At 40.4% G+C, this 26377-nt stretch overlaps 1 protein-coding gene across 1 annotated transcript in view; it reads right to left on the bottom strand.

Moving 5' to 3' along the window:
• The window catches only part of LOC128645635 (ADP-ribosylhydrolase ARH1-like), a 73964-nt gene extending 54641 nt beyond the window's left edge, over positions 1 to 19323 (bottom strand). Inside the window, exons 1-2 of the mRNA XM_053698757.1 lie at positions 19227 to 19323; positions 1382 to 1479 (exon numbers count right to left, since the gene is read on the bottom strand). The gene's annotated coding sequence lies outside the window, so the exon portion shown is untranslated. The remainder of the gene's footprint in view (positions 1 to 1381; positions 1480 to 19226) is intronic.
• Between the last annotated feature and the right edge of the window lie 7054 nt (positions 19324 to 26377).

Raw genomic sequence — 26377 nt, 5'->3', positions numbered from 1 at the left:
TGCTTGAGGGGGAGGTGCAGCTGTAACTTCTGCTGCTTGAGGGGTAGGTGCAGCTGTAGCTTCTGGTGCTTGAGGTGCAGCTGTAACTTCTGCTGCTTGAGGGGCAGGTGCAGCTGTAACTTCTGCTGCTTGAGGGGCAGGTGCAGCTGTAACTTCTGCTGCTTGAGGGGCAGGTGCAGCTGTATCTTCTGCTGCTGTTTGAGGGGCAGGTGCAATTATTTTGAGTTTTTGGACAAATTTTATTTACAGTTGAAGGGAACTGCGATGGGGACTACTTTTGCCCCATCGTATGCGAACCTCTTTATGGACAATTTTGAAAGACACTACATTTGGAATGATAATCATTATAAGACTAACCTGTTAGAATATTATAGGTATATAGATGATGTAATCATCTTATGGAAAGGGTCAGAAGACACCTTATTGGATTTTACTAATTATATCAACACAAACAAGTATAATTTGAAGTTTACAGGAAACAGTTCAAATAAGAGTATTGAATTTTTGGACATTATTCTTTTTGTAGATAGTTCTAATAATAAAATATCAGTGAGGAATTTTAGAAAAACAGTAGATAAAAACAGTTTCATTGATGCTCAAAGTGGTCATCTCAATAGCTGGAAGAATAATATTCCAGCTAGCCAATACATCAGATTGAGATGTAATTGCACTAACCTTGAGGATTTTGAGAGTGAGGCTATCCATCTTGATGAGAAATTCATTAGGAAAGGTTATAACCTAGAAATCCTCAGTCAAGCTAAAAATAAGGCATTAAGTTTGGATAGAAATAAATTGCTTGGTAAGAGTGACACTAAATCTCACAATAGATGTGCCATAACCACTAGGGGCCCTAATCCCAAGAAATGTGAAAACAACGCTACTAACACTAATACTGTAGGGTTTATTACAAGTTTTAATGAAGGGGCACCAGCTATTAGAAAGGTTTTTAATAAACACTGGAACATTCTTAGGTCTGATCCGATTTTAGGAGATCTCATAGGGGATAGGCCGTTAATTACATTTAAGAAGAATAAAAACCTAAAAAATTATCTAGCACCAAGCAAACTCTATAATGCTAATAAACTCTCTTGTAATGGCAGTTTACAAAATTGGTTATCAGCCCCTAGAGGGACATTTAAATGTAACAAACCAAATTGTCCTATGTGCCAGTTCGTTAGAAGGGGGGATACCTTTTTTAACTACAATGGTTCGGAGACTTTCAATATAAAACATAGGAGCAATTGCTAAACCAAATACACGGTTTATCTCCTGTCCTGCAAGTGTGATCAAATTTACATTGGGCGCACAAAGAGAAAAACTTCTAAAAGGTTTAGTGAACATCTTTATAATATCAAAACCAATTTCGATAAACACAGTGTACCTGTTCATTTTACAGCAGTTCATGGGAGCAGTAGTAAGGACCTGAAGATACAAATCATAGATTGGGTACCCCCGGGAACATACAATAGATTGTTGGCCCTAAGGAGAAAAGAAACGGAGTGGATTTACAGGTTAAAAAGCTTAGCTCCTCTTGGATTAAACATTGATTTAGATGTACAAGCCTTTTTATAGTTTGTTTCTTATCAGTTGATAATGTTTTACAATTGGTTTTTGAGAAAAATTAAGGTCTTAGAATGTTTAAGGGTAATGCACTTTGGAAGATTTAAGATTTATGAATTATAATTAGGTGTTAATTTATTAGGTTTTCTATGTATGCATCAAACACTTTCTATGTTTTATCAATTTTATTAATCCTTTTTAATAATAATATATATATATATATATATATATATATATATATATATATATATGTAGCATGTATGAAATAGGATTATGCTTTTTAATATTTTTTAACGTTTTTTATAGTTGTAATAATATTTTTATGATATTTTTATGATAAAATACCTATTCGTACCTTTTTGTCTATTTTACTTGGGATCATATGATCTTTAGATATTGCTTATTGTATGGTTTTCTTTAGCTAATAGTTTATATGATATCAATTTGCCAATATGAATAATGAATATCAATTGCCACTGTATGTTTTTACAAGAATTTTGTTTGTTTGTAAAGGTTTTGTTACTCACATACATATCAATTTAGGTGTGTTTGTTCCTTTAACTGAACTGTTATGTACCAATTTGAATCAGAGACTCCTAGTATTTAAAGGCATGAGTTATGATGACCTAGTACTCTTGAGAAAGCCGGGCTGTCACCGGCGAAACGCGTTGAGCAATTTTGGTCATCCTGTGGATCCGTAGCTGGAGTTGGAAGGACGCCTAGTGACGTATGCTGTTACACGCTGTCTCACTACACGCTGAGAAGAACAGCCGGGCGTTTCCTGTGTGCTCTATTCCATCACTGCGGACTTCACAACGTTGAATCAAGTGTTTTTATTGAAGGCTTGTTTTACTTTTAATCTAGTAAGTTGCATTACTAGTGTGTGTTATTTGTGGAAATAAAACTGTTTACCTTGAGTCGGAGGTGCGCTGTCTTCCTTCTTCTGTTACAGCTCCTTGTGATCCTACCGGTGGTCTAGGAATCCATCGTCGTTGTTGCACAGCAGCACTCCTGTGAAATCATCTCCTTTACACTTCATCACATCAATCGATATAGCTGGAGTTCTACTTCCACTTCTGCTTTGTTTCTACAATACTCTAGGAAGACACGCTGTATGGTAATGTAGCGCGGCTTCTTTCGTTTTTCTTTTTTCATATTGATGGGCAGGTGCAGTTGTAACTTCTGCTGCTTGAGGGGCAAGTGCAGCTGCAACTTCTGCTACTTGAGGGGCAGGTGCAGCTGTATCTTCTGCTGTTTGAGGGGTAGGTGCAGCTGTAACTTCTGCTGCTTGAGGGGCAGGTGCAACTGTAACTTCTGCTGCTTGAGGGGCAGGTGCAGCTGTAACTTCTGCTGCTTGAGGGGCAGGTGCAGCTGTAACTTCTGCTGCCTGAGGGACAGGTGCAGCTGTATCTTCTGCTGTTTGAGGGGTAGGTGCAGCTGTAACTTCTGCTGCTTGTGGGGCAGGTGCAGCTGTGACTTCTGCTGCTTGAGGGGCAGGTGCAGCTGTAACATCTGCTGCTTGAGGGGCAGGTGCAGCTGTAACTTCAGCTGTTTGAGGGGCAGGTGCAGCTGTAACTTCTGCTGTTTGAGGGGCAGGTGCAGCTGTAACTTCTGCTGCTTGAGGGGCAGGTGCAGCTGTATCTTCTGCTGCTTGAGGGGCAGGTGCAGCTGTATCTTCTGCTGTTTGAGGGGTAGGTGCAGCTGTAACTTCTGCTGCTTGAGGGGCAGGTGCAGCTGTAACTTCTGCTGCTTGAGGGGCAGGTGCAGCTGTATCTTCTGCTGCTTGAGGGGCAGGTGCAGATGTAACTTCTGCTGCTTGAGGGGCAGGTGCAGTTGTAACGTCTGCTGCTTGAGGGGCAGGTGCAGCTGTATCTTTTGCTGCTTTGAGAGGCAGGTGCAGCTGTAACTTCTGCTGTTTAAGGGGCAGGTGCAGCTGTATCTTCTACTGCTTGAGGGGCAGGTGCAGCTGTAACTTCTGCTGCTTGAGGGGCAGGTGCAGTTGTAACGTCTGCTGCTTGAGGGGCAGGTGCAGCTGTATCTTTTGCTGCTTTGAGAGGCAGGTGCAGCTGTATCTTCTGCTGTTTAAGGGGCAGGTGCAGCTGTAACTTCTGCTGCTTTAGGGGCAGGTGCAGCTGTAACTTCTGCTGCTTGAGGGGCAGATGCAGCTGTATCTTCTGCTGCTTGAGGGGCAGCTGTAGTTTCTGCTGTATTTCCATCTGCAGATGGTGGAGCTCATACCATGGAAGAGGATGGTGGAGCTCGTCCCATGGAGGAGGATGGTGGAGCTCGTCCCATGGAAGAGGATGGTGGAGCTCGTCCCATGGAAGAGGATGGTGGAGCTCGTCCCATGGAAGAGAATGGCGAAGCTCTCATGGATGATTGGTAGTCCCACTGATGACCAGTGAGTGACCACTCAGCCTCTACAATCAGCACATCTTGTGACATAGTCTGTGGGTAATATCCATGACAGACATGAGATTGTGTTGTGCGGGTTCTGGTGAATTGCTTGTGCAATGCTAAATGCCGACAGTGTATGCTTTTGGCATTCAATGATGTCTGTCGGACATGATACGCTACAGCGTATCATGTTGGACAGACATTAGTAAATCTACCCCTTGGATATCATAGCTGTTACATAAATTTATATTTAGTCTCACATCACTCATTTTCTTCCATATAAATTATATTTCCTCTACTATATTTAACATATTCTATTAACAAACCATTGAGTAGAGTAATATTTTCTGTTAGTTGATAAAATGTATCCTGAAATTTTCAGTTTCTTTTCTTCTGCTATACTTCTTGCTGCCAGCAGGTGGCAGTTGCATACAATGTGATAACCAGCAGTTATACTTGCAAAGATTTCTAATAGTAAACTATCACCTAGATTTAGAGTTTGGCATTAGCCTTCAAAACCAGCGTTAGGGGCTCCTAACGCTGGTTTTGGGCTACCGCTGGTATTTAGAGTCAGTCAGGAAAGGGTCTACTGCTCACTTTGTAGCCGCGACTTTTCCATACCGCAGATCCCCCTACGCCAATTGCGTAGCCTATCTTTTCAATGGGATCTTTCTAACGCCGGTATTTAGAGTCTTAACTGAAGTGAGCGTTAGAAATTTAACGACAAAACTCCAGCCGCAGCAAAAAGCCAGGAGTTAAGAGCTTTCTGGGCTAATGCCGGTTCATAAAGCTCTTAACTACTGTGCTCTAAAGTACACTAACACCCATAAACTACCTATGTACCCCTAAACCAAGGCCCCCCCCACACCGCCGCCACTCTAATAAAATGTTTTAACCCCTAATCTGCCGACCGCACACCGCCGCAACCTACGTTATCCCTATGTACCCCTAATCTGCTGCCCCTAACACAGCCGACCCCTATATTATATTTATTAACCCCTAATCTGCCACCCCAACGTCGCCGCTACCTACCTACAATTATTAACCCCTAATCTGCCGACCGGACCTCACCGCTACTATAATAAAGTTATTAACCCCTAATCCGCCTCACTCCCGCCTCAATAACCCTATAATAAATAGTATTAACCCCTAATCTGCCCTCCCTAACATCACCGACACCTAACTTCAAGTATTAACCCCTAATCTGCCGACCGGACCTCACCGCTACTCTATTAAATTTATTAACCCCTAAAGCTAAGTCTAACCCTAACACTAACACCCCCCTAAGTTAAATATAATTTAAATCTAACGAAATAAAATAAATCTTATTAAATAAATTATTCCTATTTAAAGCTAAATACTTACCTGTAAAATAAACCCTAATATAGCTACAATATAAATTATAATTATATTGTAGCTATTTTAGGATTTATATTTATTTTACAGGCAACTTTGTATTTATTTTAACCAGGTAGAATAGCTATTAAATAGTTAATAACTATTTAATAGCTACCTAGTTAAAATAATTACAAAATTACCTGTAAAATAAATCCTAACCTAAGTTACAATTAAACCTAACACTACACTATAAATAAATTAATTAAATAAATTACCTACAATTATCTACAATTAAACCTAACACTACACTATCATTAAATTAATTAAATTAATTACCTACAAATACCTACAAATAAATACAATTAAATAAACTAACTAAAGTACAAAAAATAAAAAAAAGCTAAGTTACAAAATTCAGCCAATAGAATGCGAGCTCAATCTGATTGGCTGATTGGATCAGCCAATCGGATTGAACTTGAATCTGATTAGCTGTTAACTTTTGATCAATTTTTGTCGTCATTTATTCTTGGTGTTGAAATAGCAACATAAAATATAAAATTTATTTTTGGTGTTGAAATAGCAACATCACATTTGTTTTTTATTTTCCCAACTTTTACATTTAAACCATAGATATACATAGGATCTACTCCTGTGGGATCCTGTCTTTTGGCCCGTACAACAGGATATTTTTTGTTTATTTTCTTGCTAACTATTCCATAGATACAATTGTCCTAGGGCTGTAGGCACCTGACATCTGATTTTTCTGAATTTTAATAATCAGCCTGACTCATTTTCTCTTTGACTAATTTTGATAGTTCTTCGTTGCTAACTTTTGATCATTTTTTGTCGACATTTATTTTTGGTGTTGAAATAGCTACATCAAATTTATTTTTGATGTTGAAATAGCAACATAAAATTTGTTCTCATTTTCTCAACTTTTACATTGCAAATGTACTATGTATATTAGGGTGACCAGACGGATTGAGGACACTGTCCCTGGAAAAACTATGTCTCCGGACACGTTCCCGGCTCCTGTTGCACTGTCCCCGGTATTCTGTGAAAATTTGAAATGAGCAAATCACGTCACTTCCTGTGACGTGGCATCAGCTGTTTGGCTTCTGTTGCATTGTTGCCAAGTCACTTCCTCCCAGCGCGCAGGTCTGGAGGGAAGAGCAGAGCAAGTTGCAACAAGGTAAAGTAAAAAAAGTGTTGGTGTGGGAAGAGGGAAGCAGGGCAAACCGGGCAGCTGCACTGGGCGGCAGGGACCCCTTCTGGTTATGGCTCTCAATGTGTCTCTTATAAAATTCCTTATACAGATCTATCTCTGTGGAATATAAGAACAAGTATAACGCCACTCCTGTTAGGTACCATTGTTAATGTGGGAAGGGATCAAAAGTTTCATATCAGGTAATCATTATGACATAAAATGAGGAGATATTATCATTTGGTTGTATTGAATATACAAATAGTAAATCACTAACAACCATTTTTAGTTACAGAAATGTCAGTATCTTGTGCCGCTGAAATACCCAGATTCCTTTACCATCACTTTAGTAGTAAATGCATTCTGTACTGACATCACAAGCAAATTGCACTGCCGGATGGTAATTTAGCACCACTACTGTGATCTTGCAGATTTTTTATTAGATTAAAAACAATTTATACGCATTGTGTTTATAAATATGCTAATAGCTGCAAAAACACTTCTACTATACTCAAGGAACACCTGGTTCAACCTGTTCACTGACTTTGGAGACCTATTTGACAGAGCTCACAATACTAAAGAAATGTAAAGTTTGTATCACTAAATATACTGAAATGCAAGTGATGTATAAACAGAATAAAACCCGCATTTTATTTCACTCTATATTCTACCACAACTGGTTTGTCTTATAAAATCTATTGAGTGTCCCTTAATCATCTTTGAATGGGACATTTCCTGCTGTTTAATCCGGCAAGCAAACTCACATATGGAATAAGATTGCATAAAAAAAAGATTGACCTGATTCTTTATCATTGTAACCAAATTCCTTTTTGTGACAGCACAACCAGCAATTTACAAACATGATTTGTTAGATTTACATACAAATGTAGAGAATAAAGTGCCTATTTCATACTTATAGCCCTGACTGTGCAGTAGCATCTTGTAGACTTGGTCTCCAGTCCCTCTGGTGGTGAGGGAGGAAAGTGTAAATAATACAATTTGTTATGAGTTTTTGAGCATAAACTGAAGAATCAAACACATAGATTACGAGTTTTGCGTTAACAGGGGTGCGGTGCTAACGAGCAGTTTATGCTCACTGCTCACTTTCTAAAAACCGCCGGGTTTTTAGAAACCCAGCGTTAACCGCAAAAAAGTGAGCGAAGAGCAAAATTTAGCTCCACATCTCACCTCAATACCAGCGCTGCTTACGGTAGCGGTGAGCTGCTAAAAGATGCTCGTGCACGATTTCCCCATAGGAATCAATGGGGGAGAGCCGGCTGAAAAAAAACCTAACACCTGCAAAAAAGCAGCGTTCAGCTTCTAACGCAGCCCCATTGATTCCTATAGGGCAATACTTTTTATGTCTACACCTAACACCCTACAAAAGAGAGAGAAACTCTGTATCTCACTGAAGAACAGCAAATAAATGTAGTAGTAATAGTCCTTACACTCGCAGCATAAGATAGATCCTCTGTGTAAATATATTGACACAAGCAAACAAAGTTCGTGGGTAGTGCGTGTGAGTAATAAGCCAAGAAGATCATACCACTGTTGCCATAGCAAATATCCTTACCGGATCATCCTCAGGGACCTACGATACACGGGCATCCCAATACCTCTCCAAGTGCTCGTCTCGTCCGGTGCTGTTTGCTAGGCGTCCTGGTAGGTACGATCAACTGCTCCGACGTTCCAATTCCCCGCCTCCATTGGCGGACTGCCTCCCATAGGCCGGCCTGATCCTGTCAGTCACCCACAGCGAATCACCAATGGATCTGTTTCCGATACTCCTCCAACTGCTGCAGTGTATTAGCACACACCTCCCCACAGCACTGTATCCAGGTAAGACTGGCGTTAAATGCAAGCTTTTCATGGTGTGCTATCGAGAAGGTGCACAAACCGAAAAGGGGTGGTTCTATAGATCGTATGTTGGAGTTGAGGGAAGCTTTTTGGATCTTCACACTGGAAACCAGGATTCCCAGTGGCCTCAACTCCAAATATGACATTATGAACCTCTGGTAATTCAACCTATGGAATTTCTAATGTCTATTTCTGTATCATTGGTATTTACCGATTGATTATCCACTTTTTTCTTGCCAGCTCCATGTGGGTTGCATTATACATATATTTACCATTTTTTAACGTTATGTATTTATCATTTCACTTATATCTGTGACCTACTTAGACAGTACAGGTTTCTTCTGAGTCAGGATCCTTTTTCTGTGACTATAGACTATATGTGTTTTACATTTCTGTATATTTATTATGCATAACATTGACGTTACTTGTTCCTGTATTTATCTCTCACTGGGTAACAGTTTATGTCAGCTTTCCATTTTTCTTTCTTTCTTTTTTCTTTTGCATCTTTTGTCTCATCCCCTTCTCTAACTGTAGCTTTCAGTATGCTCCCATTTAATTATCTATTATTTAGTTCTATAATTTCTGTCTGCATTTGCCCCCATATGGAATGTGTACACACCTTTAATACTATTATCCTGCATAGGTTCCATGTTTAATCAAGAATACAAGTCTATTTAGCGTATAGGTGTGTTAATTTACATTTTATCCAATCAGATTTTAGATGACTAGTATGTATAGGGGTGTGACACTTAGCACTACAGGCTATGATTACGGCTACCAGCCGAAATGCGTAAGCCATCAGTGCCACACCTGGCTGCTAATTTTCTTGTGTGCCTGTTTCATTTCTTTTTAAATATGTATCAATAAAGGAACTTTTTAACGTATGGACGTATCCAGGAATTTTCTCTCTCTACCTATTTATACCTAACACCCTAACATGAACCCTGAGTCTAAACACCCCTAATCTTACATTTATTAACCCCTAATCTGTCGCCAACACCTACATTATATTATTAACCCCAAATCTGCCGCTCCGGACACCGCCGCCACCTACATTATACTTATGAACCCCTAATCTGCTGCCCCCAACATCGCCAAACCCTACATTATATTTATTAACCCCTAATCTTCCGCCCCCAATGTCGCCGCAACCTAACTACATTTATTAACCCCTAATCTGCCGCCCCCAACGTCGCCACCACTATAATAAACATATTAACCCCTAAACCTAAGTCTAACCCTAACCCTAACCCCCTCTAACTTAAATATAATTTAAAAAAATCTAAATAAAATTACTATCATTAAATAAATAATTCCTATTTAAAATGAAATTAATTATTTTATTATTTTCTGTAATTTAGTTTTTTTTTCCATACTTTAGATAATTTTATTTAATTGAAATTAATTGTATTTAATGATAGTAATTTTATTTAGATTTTTTAAAATTATATTTAAGTTAGGGGGGGTTAGGGTTAGGGTTAGACTTAGGTTTAGGTGTTAATAACTTTATTATAGTGGCGGCGACGTTGGGGGCAGCAGATTAGGGGTTAATAAATGTAGGTAGGTGTTGGGGATGTTAGGGCCGGCAGATTAGGAGTTAATAATATTTAACTAGTGTTTGCGTTGCGGGAGTGCGGCGGTTTAGGGTTTAATATATTTATTATAGTGGCGGCGTTGTCCGGTTCGGCAGATTAGGGGTTAAAATATTTTTGTGTTTGCGATGTGGGAGGGCCTCGGTTTAGGGGTTAATAGGTAGTTTATAGGTGTTAGTGTACTTTTTAGCACTTTAGTTAAGAGTTTTATGCTACGGCGTTGTAGTGTAAAACTCTTAACTACTGACTTTAAAATGCGGTACCAGGCTTGACAGGAGTGGGTCTACCGCTCACTTTTGGTTAGACTCGTAATACTGGCGTTATTCAAGTCCCATTGAAAATATAGGATACGCAATTGACGTAAGTGGATTTGCGGTATTTCTGAGTCTGGCCAAAAAAGTTAGCGGTGAGCCTGTCATTTCAAGACTCATAATACCAGCGGGCGTTAAAAAGCAGCGTTGGGACCTCTCAACGCTGCTTTTTAACCCTAACACAAAACTCGTAATCTAGGTGAAAGTTATTGTTAATTTCTTTTCCCAGTGTATCTCTACATTTTGTGAATTATTGCACTATTAGCAATATTGCCTCTCAGAGAAATACGCTTGCCTTGTGCCTGTTGTAAAATCACATTTTAGCCCTTGAAAATTAAAAATGCAACTAGATATAAAAATAAAGAATAGCACTCTTCAAGGTGTCAATAATGCTTAAATAAAAAAAAATTAACCAGAACTGTAAAGGTCTTCAATATATTATTTGCAAACCTGTATCAGCGCTTAGCAAGGTTCTTTTATTTACCTAATTCCGTTTCTTTGTTCAACAGATTAACAAATAAAACAAATATGTTATTACAACAGTGCAAAGCATTAAACTTGGCAACTGTTTATCATTATATAAACTTGCATATAAGTCACATAGAAATTATGTGCATGCTGCTACTTCAGTGTAACTGATAGATAAGTCAGGGTTTTAATCATTTGTATTGGAAAGATACAGTCATGCAGGGCCATATATATCTGGTAATCATATGTTAGAATTGGATGGTAAAAGCAGACAATATTTAGGGCCAATTTGTCCCTATTTATTATGGACATTAATTTGAGTAGATTGGTCCATCTAGTTTAAATAATGTTACTTGTGTTCAAGAGTCTGGACTGTGTATAGTGTGGTGTTTAGTAATGACTCCTTCTCCAACATGCACTTTATACACTTGGCGCTGGAATCTTTGCTTAAAGGGACACTAAACCCAAATTTTTTCTTTCATGATTCAGATAGAGCATGCAATTTTAAGCAACTTTCTAATTTACTCCTATTATCAATTTTTCTTCGTTCTCTTGCTATCTTTATTTGAAAAAGAAGGCATCTAAGCTAAGGAACCAGCAAATTTTTGGTTCAGACCATGGGCAGCACTTGTTTAGTGGTGCTGTCCAATCAGCAAGGACAACCCATGTTGTTCACCAAAAGTGGGCCGGCATCTAAATTACATTCTTGCTTTTCAAATAAACATACCAAGAGAATGAAGAAAATTTGATAATAGGAGTAAATTAGAAAGTTGCTTAAATTTGCATGCTCTATCTGAATCACGAAATAAAAAAATTTGGGTTCAGTGTCCCTTTAAACACAGATAAATTAATCTAGCTTTGTCAACTCATATATTACATTTATGAGTTGTATGAAGTGCCTTACTTGTTCTAAGTCTGTCTCCTACCTCACGGATAACTTCTGAGCCTGTCAGGGATAGTGTCAGACTCGTGATGTTCAATCTGGGACCCACCCGGTAAACACTTGACCCTGGAATTACCACTCCATAACATGCTGAACACAATTTACCTCCCTGGCTCCCAGAAAGGACTGCAGTTTGTTCCTAAGCAGTGTATTGCAGCCCTTTTTGGTAGCCATGGAGTTAAATTGTGAATCAGTCTTGTCTTATGCATGCTGCAGGGCAGGAGGTCATGAGGGAGAGGACATCTCTGTTTTAAATTTACAACTCTCCTGCACGGCACTTGAAGCAGCAACTATGTGAAAGAGGTCAGTCTGACTGTGAGTTAGTTGCTAGAAGTTCTTATACTCTAGCAAAATACTAACAGCTAGATTACGAGTTGTGCGTTAGGGTAAAAATGCAGCGTTAAGAGGTCCTAACGCTGCTTTTTTACGCCCGCTGGTATTACGAGTCATGCAGGTTTAGGGTCACTGCACACTTCTTTGGCCTTACAGCAAAATGTCTTACGTAAACTTCATAAAGTCTTTTTTCTATGGGACTTCCATAGCGCCGGTATTACGAGTCTGTCCTGGGAGGCCAAAAAGTGAGCGGTACACCCTACCCCATTAAGAGTCCTAATGCATTTAAAAGTCAGTAGTTAAGAGTTTTATGGTACAACGTCGTAACATAAAACTCATAACTAAACTGCTAAAAAGTACACTAGCACCCATAAACTACCTATTAACCCCTAAACCGAGGCCCTCCCGCATCGCAAACACTATAATAACATTTTTTAACCCCTAATCTGCCACTCCAGACACCGCCGCCACCTACAGTATATTTATGAACACCTAATCTGCCGCCCCCAACATCGCCGACACCTACATTATATTTATTAACCCTTAATCTGCCACCCCCAACATCGCCGACACCTACATTATAATTATTCACCCCTAATCTGCCCCCCCCAATGTCGCCTCCACCCACCTACATTTATTAACCCCTAATCTGCCGCCCCCAATGTTGCCACCACTTTATTAAAGTTATTAATCCCTAAACCTAAGTGTAACCCTAAACCTAACACCCACTAACTTAAATATAATTTAAATAAATCTAAATAAATATTCCTATCATTAACTAAATTATTCCTATTTAAAACTAATTACTTACTTATAAAATAAACCCTAAGCTAGCTACAATATAACTAATAGTTACATTGTATCTAGCTTAGGATTTATTTTTATTTTACAGGCAAATTTGTATTTATTTTCACTAGGTAGAATAGTTACTAAATAGTTATTAACTATTTAATACCTACCCAGCTAAAATAAATACAAATTTACCTGTAAAATAAAACCTAACCTAAGTTACACGAACACCTAACACTACACTATAATTAAATAAATTAACTAAATTAAATACAATTACCTAAATTAGCTAAAGTACAAAAACAAACAAACACTAAATTACAGAAAATAATAAACAAATTACAGATATTTAAACTAATTACACTTACTATAATAGACCTATTAAAATAAAAAAGCCCCCCCCAAGAAAAATAACCCCCCTAGCCTAAACTAAATTACCAATAGCCCTTAAAAGGGACTTTTGCGGGGCATTGCCCCAAAGTAATCAGCTCTTTTACCTGTAAAAAAAAATACAAACAACCCCCCCAACATTAAAGTTAGTTCTTTTGCCGCCCAAAGTCCCTAACCTAAAAATAAAACACACCCAATACACCCTTAAAAAAATCCTAACACTAACCTCCTGAAGATCGACTTACCAGGAGACGTCTTGATCCAAGCCGGGCTGAAGTCCTCAACGAAGCCAGGAGAAGTCTTCATCCAAACCGGGCAAAGTGGTCCTCAAGATGGGCAGAAGTCTTCATCCAGACGGCATCTTCTATCTTCATCCATCCGGCGCAGAGCGGGTCCATCTTCAAGACATCCGACGCGGAGCATCCTCTTCATCCGGAGTCTTCTTACTAAATGAAGGTACCTTTAAGTGACGTCATCCAAGATGGCATCCCTTAGATTCCGATTGGCTGATAGAATTCTATCAGCCAATCGGAATTAAGGTAGAAAAAATCCTATTGGCTGATGCAATCAGCCAATAGGATTGAAGTTCAATCCTATTGGCTGATCCAATCAGCCAATAGGATTGAGCTCGCATTCTATTGGCTGATTGGAATCTTGTAATTATTTTATTATTTTCTGTAATTTAGTGTGTTTTTTTTTTTTGTACTTTAGCAATTTTAATTTAATTTAGGTAATTGTATTTAATTTAGGTAATTTATTTAATTGTAGTGTAGTGTTAGGTGTTAGTGTAACTTAGGTTAGGTTTTATTTTACAGGTAAATTTGTCTTTATTTTAACTAGGTAGTTATTAAACAGTTAATAACTATTTAATAACTATTCTACCTAGTTAAAATAAATACAAACTTGCCTGTAAAATAAAAATAAACCCTAGGCTAGCTACAATGTAACTCTTGTGTGTATCTCTGTGCATGTATGTATGTGCGTGTGTATCTCTGTGCATGTATGTATGTGCGTGTGTGTCTCTGTGCATGTATGTATGTGCGTGTGTGTCTCTGTGCATGTATGTATGTGCGTGTGTATCTCTGTGCATGTATGTATGTGCATGTGTGTCTCTGTGCATGTATGTATGTGCGTGTGTATCTCTGTGCATGTATGTATGTGCGTGTGTGTCTCTGTGCATGTATGTATGTGCGTGTGTGTCTCTGTGCATGTCTGTATGTGCGTGTGTATCTCTGTGCATGTATGTATGTGCGTGTGTATCTCTGTGCATGTATGTATGTGCGTGTGTGTCTCTGTGCATGTATGTATGTGCGTGTGTATCTCAGTGCATGTATGTGGGTGTATCTCTGTGCATGTATGTTTGTGTATCTCTGTGCATGTATGTATGTGCGTGTGTATCTCTGTGCATGTATGTATGTGCGTGTGTATCTCTGTGCATGTATGTATGTGCGTGTGTATCTCTGTGCATGTATGTATGTGCGTGTGTATCTCTGTGCATGTATGTATGTGCGTGTGTATCTCTGTGCATGTATGTGTGTGTATCTCTGTGCATGTATGTGTGTGTATCTCTGTGCATGTATGTGTGTGTATCTCTGTGCATGTATGTATGCATTTGTGTGTGTGTGTATCTCAGCACGTATGTATATGTGTGTATCCCTGTGTATTTATGTGTATCTCTGTGTATGTATGAGTGTGTGTGTATCTCTGCATATGTATGTCTTTGTGTGTATCTCTGTGTATGTGTGTATCTCCATGTATGTATGTGTGGGTGTATCTCTAAGTATGTATGTATATATGTAGGTGTGTATATCTTTGTGTATGTATGTGTGGGTGTATCTCTAAGTGTGTTTGTGTGTCTGTGTCCCTTTCATCTTCTATCTTCCTGTCTCTTTCTTTCCCTTTATCTGTCTCTCTCTCCCTTCCTTCCTCTGTCTCTCCCTTCCTTCCCCTGTCTCTCCTTCCTTCCTTCCTTCCTTCCTTCTTTCCTTCCTCTGTCTCTCCCTTCCTTCCTCTGTGTCTCCCTTCCTCTGTCTCTCCCTCCCTTCCTCTCTCTTCTTCCCTTCCTTTGTCTCTCCCTCCCTTCCTCTGTCTCTCCCTTCCTCCGTCTCTCCCTTCCTCCCTCCTTTCCTCCCTCCCTTCCTCTGTCTCTCTCTCCCCCCCTTCCTCTGTCTCTCTCTCCATCCCTCCCTTCCTCTGTCTCTCTCTCTTACTCTCCCTCCCTTCCTCTGTCTCTCCCTCCCTCCTTTCCTCTCTCTCTCTCTCCCTCCCTCTGTCTCTCTCTCTTTCCCTCCCTTCCTCTGTCTCTCTCTCTCCCTGCATTAATTTTTATCTCTCTCTCCCTCCCTCCCTCTGTCTCTCTCTCCATCCCTTCCTCTGTCTATCTCTCTCTCCCTTCCTCTGTCTCTCTCCCTCCCTTCCTCTGTCTCTCCCTCCCTTCCTCTGTCTATCTGTCTCTCCCTCCCTTCCTCTATCTGTCTGTCTCTCCCTTCCTCTGTCTGTCCCTCCCTCCCTTCCTCTGTCTGTCTCTCCCTCCCTTCTTCTGTCTCTCTCTCCCTCCCTTCCTCAGTCTCTCTCCCTCTCTTCCTCAGTCTCTCTCTCTCCCTTCCTCTGTCTCTCTCTCAATCCCTTCCTCTGACTCACCCTCCTTTCCTCTGTCTGACTGTCTCTCCCTCTCTTCCTCTGTCTGTCTCTCCCTCCCTTCCTCTGTCTGTCTCTCCCTCCCTTTCTCTGTCTGTCTGTCTATCTCTCTCTCCCTCCCTTCCTCTGTCCGTCCGTCCCTCCCTCCCTTCCTCTGTCTCTCCCTCCCTTCCTGTCTCTTCCTCCCTTCCTTCCTTCCTCCCTCTCTTGCCCCCTCCCTCCCTCCCTTCCTTCCTCCCTCACTTCCTTCATCCCTTCCTTCCTCCCTTCCTCCCCCCCTTCCTCTGTCTCTCCCTCCCTTCCTCTGTCTCTCCCTCCCTTCCTCTGTCTCTCCCTCCCTTCCTCTGTCTCTCCCTCCTTTCCGCTGTCTCTCCCTCCCTTCCGCTGGCTCTCCCTCCCTTCCTCTGTCTCTCCCTCCCTCCCTTCCTCTGTCTCTCTCTCCTTCCCTCCCTTCCTCTGTCTCTTCCTCCCTCCCTACCTACCTCTGTCTCTCCCTCCCTCCCTTCCTCTGTCTCTCCCTTTATCCCTCCCTCCCTCTGTCTCTCCCTCCTTTCCTCCCTCTCTCTGTCACTCCCTCCCTTCCTCTGTCTCTCCCTCCCTTCCTCTGTCTCTCCCTCCCTCCTTCCTTCTGTCTCTCCCTCCCTCCCTTTATCGCTCCCTCTGTCTCTCCATCCCTTTCTCTGTCTCTCCCTTCCTTTCTCTGTCTCTTTCTTCCTTTCTCTGTCTCTCCCTCCCTTCCTCTGTCTCTCCCTCCCTTTCTCTGTCTCTCTCCCTCCCTTCCTCTGTCTCTCTCTCTCTCTCTCTCTCTCTCTCTCCCTTCCTCTGTCGCTCTCTCACTTCATTCCTCTGTCTGTCTCACTTCCTTCCTCTGTCTGTCTCTCTCTCTCTCTCTCTCTCCCTCCCTTCCTCTATGTCTCTCTCTCTCTCTCCATTCCTTCCTCTGTGCCGCTCTCTCTTTCCCATCCTCTGTCTCTGTCTACTGATTTTAACCCCTTGTCTGCCCCTCACTACTTTCTGCTCCATAATGTAGTGCATATAGGCAGGTGGGAATTGTTTTTGCACAAGCACTTGTTAATTTACAATATTTAGTTCTTATTAAAAATATTTAAGGAAAAAATTGTTTATATGACAATTAAAAACATGGTGGGGGAGGGGCATATGAGGTTGGAGGGGCAAGGGAGATTGGAAGGGCAATAGGGTAGAGGAGAGGCGGAGGAGGGAGGTAGGTAGGTGGGGGGTCCTACCACACTTTTGACAATAAAAAATAAAAATGTCCCCGGATTTCATTTTAAAAATCTGGTCACTTTAATGTATATATCATATGCTATGCCAACACATCTATCTGTTAGAGTTTATAAGATGATCTAATTTTGGTTTTATTTCGATTTTTGATCTTTGAGCCTAATTCAACCAGTCGTTATCTTGTGGCTCTATCACCAATGTGCCACATATCTAGCGTGCCTCTGTATAGTGACTTTCACTTATTTCTTATTTCTTAATAATCCACCAGTTATGTTATAGGGACATACTATTGCTATGATCATGACACAATTTGTCGTATGATATGTAAGTTAGACACAGTAATGTCTATGACACAAAAATACACACCCCCATATGGGCGGGGCCAAGCTGACCAAGTTCTTATACTGTCATGGCTTTAGTGTAATACATATGTGACAGATAATCCTTATAGCATGATCAGCCTTTGAAACAATAACGGTAAGCATCAACAGCACAATCTGATAATTTATTTACTATGGCTGCTGTCTTCCATATATCAGACAATGTAAAAACATATCTTTTATCTCATATACAATATGTCCCATTGTAGTGATTTTTACTGGGTGCAATTTTCTTAGACACACGCACAGGGTTCAGGTTAAGGATATAATTAGCATTATCACTTTAGCTATGCTCACTTAAGAAACAATATGTATTGCAAAGTTTAATTCTATTGTATCAATGTGGATACTATCGGCTAGATTTAGAGTTTTGCGTTAGCCGTCAAAAGCAGCGTTAAGAAGTCCTAACGCTGCTTTTGGCCGCCCGCTGGTATTTAGAGTCAGCCAGGAAAGGGTCTAACGCTCACTTCCCTACCGCGATTCCAGGCTACCGCAGATCCCCTTACGCCAATTGCGTATCCTATCTTTTCAATGGGATCTGCCTAACGCCGGTATTTGGAGTCTTGGGAGAAGTGAGCGGTAGACCCTCTACCAACAAGACTCCTACCGCCAAAAAAAGTCAGTAGTTAAGAGCTTTATGGGCTAACGCCCCCCACATCGCCCCCACTATAATAAAAATTTGTAACCCCTAACCTGCTGACCGGACACCGCCGCCACCTACATTATACCTATAAACCCCTAATCTGCTGCCCCTAACATCGCCGACCCCTATATTATATTTATTAACCCCTAATCTGCCCCCCCCCAACGTCGCTGCCACCTAACTACACTTATTAACCCCTAATCTGCCGACCGGACCTCGCCGCCACTATAATAAATGTATTAACCCCTAAACCGCTGCACTCCCGCCTCGCAAACACTATAATAAATTTGATTAACCCCTAATCTGCCCTCCATAACATCGCTACCACCTACCTACAATTATTAACCCCTAATCTCCCACCTGCAACGTCGTCGCTACTATAATAAAGTTATTAACCCCTAAACCTAACTCTAACCCTAACCCTTACACCCCCTAACATAAATATAATTTAAATTAAACAAAATAATATTCCTAAAATTAACTAAATTAATCCTATTTAAAAATAAATACTTACCTATAAAATAAACCCTAATATAGCTACAATATAAATAATAATTACATTGTAGCTATTTTAAAATTTATATTTATTTTACAGGCAACTTTGTGTTTATTTTAACTAGATACAATAGCTATTAAATAGTTAATAACTATTAAATAGCTACCTATTTAAAATAAATACAAAATTACCTGTAAAATAAATCCTAACCTAAGTTACAAATACACCTAACACTACACTATCATTAAATTAATTAAATAAATTACATACAATTAGCTAATATAAAATACAATAAAATAAACTATACTATAATACAAAAACAAACAAACACTAAATTACAAAAAATAAAAAAGAATTACAAGCAGTTTAAACTAATTACACCTAATCTAAGCCTCCTAATAAAATAAAAAAGCCCCCCAAAATAAAAAAATCCCTACCCTATTCTAAAATACAAAAGTAATCAGCTCTTTTACCAGCCCTTAAAAGGGCTTTTTGCGGGGCATTGCCCCAAAGTAATCAGCTCTTTTACCTGAAAAGAAAAATACAATACCCCCCCAACATTACAACCACCCACACATCCCCTACTCTAACCCACCCAAACCCCCCTTAAATAAACCTATCGCTAACCCCCTGAAGATCATCCTACCTTGAGTCGTCATCACCCAGCCGAGCCGAATTCTTCATCCAAGGTGCGCAGAGGAGGTCCTTGATCCGGTAGAAGTCTTCATCTAAAAAATCCGATATTTTGGGCAAATTCTTCTTTGAAAGTTCCGGTAGGGGTTAATATGTGCCTCTGGAAAATGTTTTTTTTTAATTATAGGATGTTAAATAATAGAAGTATAATCAATGAGTTGCTTCTAGTTTGAAGGAAGCAAAGAGTAATGTGGCTGCTTAGTAAAAAGCTCCTTACTTACTAATAGATTATACAATTATTTCCCTGGTTTATTATTGGATGATAAAATTATCTGGCGTATTATTTAATGATAACGTTTTTTGTTGTAAGGTCATGTTATTAAAAGAACACTGTATCATAATATCCCCCCCCCAAATTTGTTCCCAATTACTTGTTTACTTGTTATATAAACTGCAGATTATTAAATTTACTGGAAATTTATATTTTAGGTAAATGTTTTTGTATTTGAACTTGCAGTTTTTGCACATTGAAATTAGTATAACCATTCCAATGAGCTGAGCATGCAGAAAGAGCAGACACCCTTATCTTATCTCCCTCTATCTACATACACTTTAGCCACACACTTAGGCCAGGTGAGAGACATGGTGGCGGTGTTGGCATCTTACTCCCCCCCCCCTCCTTCTCCTATCAGTACCTATCTCCATTTCCATCTCTCTCTTTTTCTTCCTTTGAAGTCCACTGCATTTGCCTGTTCTCCCCCCTCTCTCTCAGAGTGGCAGTTATCTATCACCCCCCCTCGACCAATCTCCCAGTTACTTGACAACTTTGCTGCCTGGCTTCCTTACTTTCTCTCTACAAAGACACCTACTCTAATTCTGGGGGACTTCAACATCCCTATTGACAACCCATCTGCCCCTGCTGCCTCTAAACTTCTCTCACTAACTAACTCCTTCGGCCTCTCACAATCCACCCTATTCTCTACCCACTGCGATGGATACTCTATTGATCTGGTTTTCTCCTATCTCTGCTCTCTCCCTGATGTTGCCTGTCGCCCATTTCCCATCTCAGACCACCATGTGCTCACCTTTAATCTTAAAGGGACACTCAATCAAAATTAAACTTTCATTATTCAGATAGAGCATGCCATTTTAAACAACTTTCAAATTTACTTCCATTAACAAAATGTGCACAGTCTTTTTATATTTAAACTTTTTGAGTCACCAAATCCTACTGAGCATTTGCAAGAATAAGTGTGTATGCATTTGTGAATGGCTGATGGCTGTCACATGGTACGTGTATGCATTTGTAATTGGCTGATGGCTGTCACATGGTACAGGGGGAGTGGAAAAAAACATAACTTTTAAAATTGTCAGAAAAAAAATCTACTACTCATTTGAAGTTCAGACATAGGGGCCTAGTTATCAAGCCGTCAACCTCAAATACGCTGGAATTCCGCAGCGTATTTGTGGCGAGGCTGATTCGTCTTAGTTATCAAAGGTTAGAGACCGGCAAAAGTAGACTCAGTCCAACACAGATCGATTCTTACGTCACTCCAGATGTTCTGCACACAAGTGCGGCACAATCTGACTACTTTTGCTAGTTATCAAAAAACTAGCAGGTACACTCGGCACTTTTACGGCCCTGGAGGTGGCGGATCCCATAGGAATCAATGGGAGTGTGACCATAGCGAAAGTACAAGTACGCTGCTGCCAGACATCCCATTTATTTCTATGGGAGCTGTCTACACCTAACACCCTAACATGTACCCCGAGTCTAAACACCCCTTATCTGCCCCCCCTACACCGCCGCAACTAAATAAAGTTATTACCCCCTAAACCGCCGCTCCCGGAGCCCACCGCAAGCTACTCTATACATATTAACCCCTAAACCGCTGCTCCCTTACCCCGCCGCAACTATAATAAATGTATTAACCCCTAAACCGCCGCTCCCGGACCCTGCCGCAATCTATATTAAATTTATTAACCCCTAATCTGCTCCCCCTACACCGTCGCCACCTATAATACATTTATTAACCCCTATCCTGCCCCCCACTACACCGTCGCCACTATAATAAATGTATTAACCCCTAAACCTAAGTCTAACACTAACCCTAACACCCCCTAACTTAAATATTAATTAAATAAATCTAAAAAATATTACTATTATGAACTAAATTAATCCTATTTAAAACTAAATACTTACCTTTAAAATAAACCATAATATAGCTACAATATAAATAATAATTATATTGTAGCTATCTTAGGATTTATTTTTATTTTACAGGCATCTTTCAATTTATTTTAACTAGGTACAATAGCTATTAAATAGTTATTAACTATTTAATAGCTTACCTAGCTAAAATAAAGAGAAATTAACCTGTAAAATAAAAACTAACCTAAGTTACAATTACACCTAACACTACACTATACTTTAATAAATTATTCCTATTTAAAACGAAATACTTACCTGTAAAATAAACCCTAAGATAGCTACAATGTAATTAATAATTGCATTGTAGCTATCTTAGGATTTATATTTATTTTATAGGTAACTTTGTATTTATTTTAGCTAGTTAGAATAGTTATTAAATAGCTATTAACTATTTAATAACTACCTAGCTAAAAGAAATACAAAATTACCTGTAAAATAAATCCTAACCTAAGTTACAATTAAACCTAACACTACACTATCATTAAATTAATTAAATAAATTAACTACAAATAACTACAATTAAATACAATTACATAAACTAACTAAAGTACAAAAAATAAAAAAAGCTAAGTTACAAAAAATAAAAAAAATAAGTTACAAACATTTTAAAAATATTACAACAATTTTAAGCTACTTACACCTAATCTAAGCCCCCTAATAAAATAACAAACCCCCCAAAATAAAAAATGCCCTACCCTATTCTAAATTAAAAAAGTTCAAAGCTCTTTCACCTTACCAGCCCTTAAAAGGGCCTTTTGTGGGGCATGCCCCAAAGAATTCAGCTCTTTTGCCTGTAAAAGAAAAATACAACCCCCCCCAACATTAAAACCCACCACCCACATACCCCTAATCTAACCCAAACCCCCCTTAAAATAACCTAACACTAATCCCCTGAAGATCATCCTACCTTTAGTCGTCTTCACACAGCCGAGCAGCGATGGAACCGAAGAGGAGATCCGGAGAGGCAGAAGTTATCCTTCAAGGGGCGCTGAAGAAATCTTCCATCCGATGAAGTGATCCTCCAGTCGGCGCTGAAGAAGTCTTCCATCCGGGCGATGTCATCTTCCAAGAGGCGCTGAAGAAGTCTTCTATCCGGGCGATGTCATCTTCCAAGTGGGGTCTTCAATCTTCAATCTTCATCCCGCCGACGCGGAACATCCTTCTTTACCGACGGACTACCGACGAATGAAGGCTCTTTTAAGGGACGTCATCCAATATGGCGTCCCTTCAATTCCGATTGGCTGATAGGATTCTATCAGCCAATCGGAATTAAGGTAGGAAAAATCTGATTAGCTGATTGAATCAGCCAATCAGATTCAAGTTCAATCCGATTGGCTGATCCAATCAGCCAATCAGATTGAGCTCGCATTCTATTGGCTGATCTGAATGAATGTAACTTAGGTTAGTTTTTATTTTACAGGTAAATTTCTCTTTATTTTAGCTAAGTAAGCTATTAAATAGTTAATAACTATTTAATAGCTATTGTACCTAGTTAAAATAAATTGAAATTTGCCTGTAAAATAAAAATAAATCCTAAGATAGCTACAATATAATTATTATTTATATTGTAGCTATATTAGGGTTTGTTTTAAAGGTAAGTATTTAGTTTTAAATAGGATTAATTTAGTTCATAATAGAAATATTATTTAGATTTGTTTAATTAATATTTAAGTTAGGGGGTGTTAGGGTTAGTGTTAGACTTAGGTTTAGGGGTTAATAATTTTATTACAGTGGCGGCGGTGTAGTGGGGGGCAGGATAGGGGTTAATAAATTTATTATAGATGGCGACGGTGTAGTGGGGGCAGGATAGGGGTTAATAAATTTATTATAGGTGGCGACGGTGTAGGGGGGCAGGATAGGGGTTAATAAATTTAATATAGGTTGCGGCGGGGTCAGGGAGAGGCGGTTTAGGGGTTAAACTATTTATTTAGTTGCAGCGAGGTGCGGGATCAGCAGGATAGGGGTTAATAACTTTATTATAGAGGGCGGCGGTATAGGGGGGGCAGGATAGGGGTTACTAGGTATAATGTAGGTGGCAGCGGTGTCCGGGAGCGGCGGTTTAGGGGTTAATACATTTATAAGAGTTGCGGCGGGGTCTAGGAGCGGTGGTTTAGGGGTTAGTAACTTTATTTAGTTGCGGGGGCTCCGGGGGCGCCGGTATAGGGGGTAGAACAGTGTAGTTTAGTGTGGGTGCTTAGTGACAGGCTAGCAAGAAAGCTGTAAAAAAGCCGAAGAGCAGCGAGATCGGATGAGTGATAACTCTCACAGTCCGCTGCTCATCGCCCCGTACTTGGTGCATGGCTTTTTGACAGCTTTTTTGATAACTTAGGCGAATTTTTGCAGGTCTGCGGCGGCGATGTGAGGTAGACACATTGATAACTACCCCCCTAAGTGCTATTGCAGTGTCTTGTTATCTTGGATTTGTTGATTATGCAAATCTACTGCTTTGACTGGTCCTTTAATATACAGGCTAAACCGACTTGCCCCTCTCGCCCCCGCACCTGTAGAAATCTGCACACTGTGGACCCTCCCCAACTTCCCAACCTTATTCAAATACACCTCCCCCACACTTCTACGGTATTCTGCCCTGACCTTGCTATAACCCACTATAACAATACTCTCTCCATTGCACTTGACACTCTCACTCCGCCCCAACTTCACAAAGCCCAATGTTGTCAGCTCCAGCCCTGGCACTCCAAGCAAAAACACAACCTACAAAAATACTCCCGCACTGCTGAACGTGCCTGGAGGAAATCCCGCTCTGAACCTAATTTCATACACTATAAGTTCATCCTTTACTCTTACACCTCTGCCCTTCACTTAGCTAAGCAAACCTGCTTCTCTTCTCTTATATCCACTCACTCCTCAAACCCTAAAAGACTCTTCTCCATTTTAACTCTCTCCTCTACCCAAATGCAACACCCCCCTCATCTGCATTCAGTGCTCAAGACCTGACTGACTACTTTTTCAAAAAAACACTATCCAAAGAAACATCCTAACACAAGCCTGCAATCTCCCAACTTCGCTCCCAGTCACCCCCTCTGCCGCTCTCTGCACCCTCCTCCCAACCACTGAGAGTGAAGTGGCTTCCCTATTGTCTTCCTCACACCTCACTATCGGCCCACTTGACCCTACTCCTTCACATCTAATACCTTCTCTGTCTGCCACCCTCACTCCATATTCAACCTATCCCTTTCTATTGGCTCATTCCCTGTTCCTTCAAACATGCAAATGTCATCCCCATCCTCAAAAAATCCTCCTTTGACCCTAATTCTCCTGCAAACTACCAACCCATATCACTGCTCCCGCTAGTTTAAAAAATCCTTGAAAAACTAGTTTTCGATCGCCTAACCCACTTTCTGTCCTCCAACTCACTGCTTGACCCCCTGCAATCTGGCTTCTGTCCCCAACACTCAACTGAGACTGCCCTCACCAAGGGTACTAACGATCTTTCTGCTAAAAACAAAAGCTACTACTCTATACTCATCTTGCTTGACCTCTCTGCTGCCTTTGACACTGTTGACCATCCCCTCCTCCTACGGACTCTTAGCTCTCTTAAGCTCTGTGACACTGCCTTCTTCTGGATTCACTCTAATCTCTCTAACAGATCCTTCTCTGTCTCTTTTGCTGGTGACTCCTCCTCTCCATTGCCTCTGTCTGTTGGAGTACCTCAAGGCTCTGCCCTGGGTCCTCTACTCTTTTTTATATACACTTCTTCACTGGGTAAACTTATCAACAGCTATGGCTTCAACTACCACCTCTATGCTGATGATACCCAGATCTACCTTTCCACCCCTACAGTCTCTCTATCTTTCAATTCTCACATCAGTGACTGCTTATCTGGCATTTCCTCCTGGATGGCCTCTCGCCACCTAAAAATAAACATGTCCAAGACCGAACTACTTCTAATCCCCCCCTCTAACTCTACTCCAGTTTCTAATTTTTTTATAACTGTTTGCGGCACCACTATATCCCCATTACCCCAAGTCCGCTGCCTCAGAGTCACACTTGACTCAAATCTGTCCTTCATTCCCCGCATCCAATTGCTCTCTTCATCCTGCCACAACCACCTACGCAATATCTCCAAAATTCATCCGTTTCTAAATTGCTAATTCAACACCTGATAATTTCCCGACTTGACTACTATAATAACTTACTAACTGGCCTACCTCTCTCCCACCTCTCTCCCCTTCAATCCATCCTAAATGCATTTGCCAGGCTAATCCACCTCTCTCGGCGATCAGTTTCTGCTGCACCTCTCTGTGAGTCCCTTTACTGGCTTCCCATTCACAGCAAAATTGAATTCAAAATTCTCACCATGACCTACAAAGCCCTCACCAATGCTGCCCCACCCTACCTGTCCTCACTCATCAACAAATATACTCCTGCCCACCCCCTAAGATCCAACAATGACCTGCTCATTGGGTCCTCTATCATCACCTCCTCTCATGCTAGACTACAGGACTTCTCTCGTGCGGCACCAACCCTCTGGAACGCACTTCCTCAAGCTGTCAGACTCTCCCCTTACCTCTCCTCCTTTAAACGTTCCCTAAAAACCTTTTTGTTCAGGGAAGCTTATCACCCGACTCATTAACAAATGAACTTCACTTACCTAACAGTTGCCCTCTCCTTACTAATATCATCCTCACCTTTGCAGTCCCCACCTCCTGTTTCCCATCCTCCTACCCATCTAGATTGTAAGTTCCCACGGGAATAGGGCCCTCAATTCTCCCTGTATTTGTCTGTAAAATTTTGTCTTTTATTGTATTGTTTCTTCCTTGTACTTTTATCCTTGTACCCAGCGCTGCGGAATCTTTTGGTGCTTTATGAATAAAGAATAATAATACAAAGGCAGTACTTTGTCATTTAAAGAGACAGTGCACTGCAAAATTACTAGTCCTTTAATATATTTACAGTGACTTGTTACACCAACCTCAGAGTTCAAAAAATAT

The sequence above is a fragment of the Bombina bombina genome, chromosome 1, assembly GCF_027579735.1.
Source record: "Bombina bombina isolate aBomBom1 chromosome 1, aBomBom1.pri, whole genome shotgun sequence".
In the NCBI taxonomy this organism is placed as follows: Eukaryota; Metazoa; Chordata; class Amphibia; order Anura; family Bombinatoridae; genus Bombina; species Bombina bombina.
Note: the sequence above shows the minus strand (reverse complement) of the source record. Positions and strands in the feature narration are given on the sequence as shown.